General features: G+C 37.0%; 11 pseudogenes; all 11 read left to right on the top strand.

Moving 5' to 3' along the window:
* Window positions 1-79: 79 nt before the first annotated feature.
* On the top strand, window positions 80-198 carry LOC148470196 (5S ribosomal RNA; annotated as a pseudogene).
* Window positions 199-314: 116 nt separating this feature from the next.
* LOC148470195 (5S ribosomal RNA) lies at window positions 315-433 on the top strand (annotated as a pseudogene).
* A 117-nt stretch (window positions 434-550) lies between these two features.
* LOC148470194 (5S ribosomal RNA) lies at window positions 551-669 on the top strand (annotated as a pseudogene).
* Window positions 670-785: 116 nt separating this feature from the next.
* On the top strand, window positions 786-904 carry LOC148470193 (5S ribosomal RNA; annotated as a pseudogene).
* A 116-nt stretch (window positions 905-1,020) lies between these two features.
* Window positions 1,021-1,139, top strand: LOC148470192 (5S ribosomal RNA; annotated as a pseudogene).
* Window positions 1,140-1,254: 115 nt separating this feature from the next.
* On the top strand, window positions 1,255-1,373 carry LOC148470191 (5S ribosomal RNA; annotated as a pseudogene).
* A 116-nt stretch (window positions 1,374-1,489) lies between these two features.
* LOC148470190 (5S ribosomal RNA) lies at window positions 1,490-1,608 on the top strand (annotated as a pseudogene).
* Window positions 1,609-1,724: 116 nt separating this feature from the next.
* LOC148470189 (5S ribosomal RNA) lies at window positions 1,725-1,843 on the top strand (annotated as a pseudogene).
* A 115-nt stretch (window positions 1,844-1,958) lies between these two features.
* LOC148470188 (5S ribosomal RNA) lies at window positions 1,959-2,077 on the top strand (annotated as a pseudogene).
* A 116-nt stretch (window positions 2,078-2,193) lies between these two features.
* On the top strand, window positions 2,194-2,312 carry LOC148470187 (5S ribosomal RNA; annotated as a pseudogene).
* Window positions 2,313-2,428: 116 nt separating this feature from the next.
* Window positions 2,429-2,500, top strand: part of LOC148470186 (5S ribosomal RNA) — a 119-nt pseudogene continuing 47 nt past the window's right edge.

The following is a 2,500-nucleotide window of genomic DNA, read 5'->3' as shown; positions in this document are numbered from 1 at the left end:
TACATTTAATTTTTTCAATTTATCAATGAATTTACTTGAGTTAAGGAGTAAAAGAGGTCTAAAGTTAATGTTTTAGAGCACATACAGCCAAACCACACTGGACATGCCCAATCTCATCTGATCTTGGAAGCTATGCAGTGTTGGGCATGGTTAGTACTTGGATGGGAGACCATCTAGGAATCCCTGGTGCTGTAGGTAATTTTATGCAGCAATAACATTCTTTTCTATTACATTTTACATTTAATTTTTTCAACTTATCAATTAATTTACTTGAGTTAAGAAGTAAAAGAGGTCTAAAGTTAATATTTTCCAGCACCTATAGCCAAACCACACTGGACATGGCCAATGTCGTCTGATCTTGGAAGCTATGCAGTGTTGGGCATGGTTAGTACTTGGATGGGAACCCACCTGGGAATACCAGGTGCTGTAGGTAATTTTATACTGCCATAACATTCTTTTCTATTACATTTTACATTTAATTTTTTTCTATTTTTCAATGAATTTACTTGAGTTAAGAAGTAATAGAGGTCTAAAGTTAATCTTTTTGAGCACCTACAGCCAAACCACACTGGACATGTCCAATCTCGTCGGATCTTGGAAACTATGCAGTGTTGGGCCTGGTTAGTACTTGAATGGGAGACCACCTAGGAATACCAGGTGCTGTACATCATTTTATACTGCCATAACATTCTTTTCTATTACATTTTACATTTAATTTTTTCAACTTATCAATGAATTTACTTGAGTTAAGAAGTAATAGAGGTCTAAATTTAATGCTTTTGAGCACCTACAGCCAAACCACACTGGACATGCCCAATCTCGTCTGATCTTGTAAGCTATGCAGTGTTGGGCCTGGTTTGTACTTGGATGGGAGACCACCTGGGAATACCAAGTGCTGTAGGTAATTTTATACAGCCAAAACATTCTTTTCTATTTCATTTTACATTTAATTTTTTCAACTTATCAATGAATTTACTTGAGTTAAGAAGTAAAAGAGGTCTAAAGTTAATGTTTTTGAGCACCTACAGCCAAACCACGCTGGACTTGCCCAATCTCATCTGATCTTGGAAACTATGCAGTGTTTGGCCTGGTTAGTACTTGGATGGGAGACCACCTGGGAATACCAGGAGCTGTAGGTAATTTTATACTGCCATAACATTCTTTTCTATTATATTTTACATTTCATTTTTCAACTTATCATTGAATTTACTTGAGTTAAGAAGTAAAAGAGGTCTAAAGTTAAGGTTTTTGAGCACCTACAGTCAAACTACAGAGGACATGCCCAATCACGTCTGATCTTGGAAGCTATGCAGTGCTGGGCCTGGTTAGTACTTGGATGGGAGAACACCTGGGAATACCAGGTGCTGTAGGTAATTTTATACTGCCATAACATTCATTTCTATTACATTTTACATTTAATTTTTTCAACTTATCAATGAATTTACTTGAGTTAAGAAGTAATAGAGGTCTAAATTTAATGCTTTTGAGTACCTACAGCCAAACCACACTGGACATGCCCAATCTCGTCTGATCTTGTAAGCTATGCAGTGTTGGGCCTGGATTGTACTTGGATGGGAGACCACCTGGGAATACCAGGTGCTGTAGGTAATTTTATACAGCCAAAACATTCTTTTCTATTACATTTTACATTTAATTTTTTCAACTTATCAATGAATTTACTTGAGTTAAGAAGTAAAAGAGGTCTAAAGTTAATGATTTTGAGCACCTACAGCCAAACCACGCTGGACTTACCCAATCTCATCTGATCTTGGAAACTATGCATTGTTGGGCATGGTTAGTACTTGGATGGGAGACCACCTGGGAATACCAGGAGCTGTAGGTAATTTTATACTGCCTTAACATTCTTTTCTATTACATTTTACATTTCATTTTTCAACTAATCATTGAATTTACTTGAGTTAAGAAGTAAAAGAGGTCTAAAGTTAATGTTTTTGAGCACCTACAGCCAAACCACACTGGACATGCCCAATCTCGTCTGATCTTGGAAGCTATGCAGTGTTGAGCCTGGTTAGTACTTGGGTGGGAGACCACCCAGGAATCCCAGGTGCTGTAGGTAATTTTATACTGCCATAACTTTCTTTTCTATTACATTTTACATTACATTTTTTCAACTTATCAATGAATTTACTTGAGTTAAGAAGTAAAAGAGGTCTAAAGTTAACACTTCTGAGCATCTACAGCCAAACCACAGAGGACATGCCCAATCTCATCTGATCTTGGAAGCTATGCAGTGTTGGGCCTGGTTAGTATTTGGATGGGAGACCACCTGGGAATACCAGGTGCTGTAGGTAATTTTATATAGCCATAACATTCTTTTCTATTACATTTTACATTACATTTTTTCAACTTATCAATTAATTTACTTGAGTTAAGAAGTAAAAGAGGTCTAAAGTTAAGGTTTATGAGCACCTACAGTCAAACCACAGAGGACATGCCTAATCTTGTCTGATCTTGGAAGCTATGCAGTGCTGGGCCTGGT

The sequence above is a fragment of the Taudactylus pleione genome, unplaced genomic scaffold (genome assembly GCF_031769625.1).
Source record: "Taudactylus pleione unplaced genomic scaffold, aTauple2 ptg000967l, whole genome shotgun sequence".
Classification (NCBI taxonomy): Eukaryota; Metazoa; Chordata; class Amphibia; order Anura; family Myobatrachidae; genus Taudactylus; species Taudactylus pleione.
This window is presented reverse-complemented; position numbering and strand designations above follow the sequence as displayed.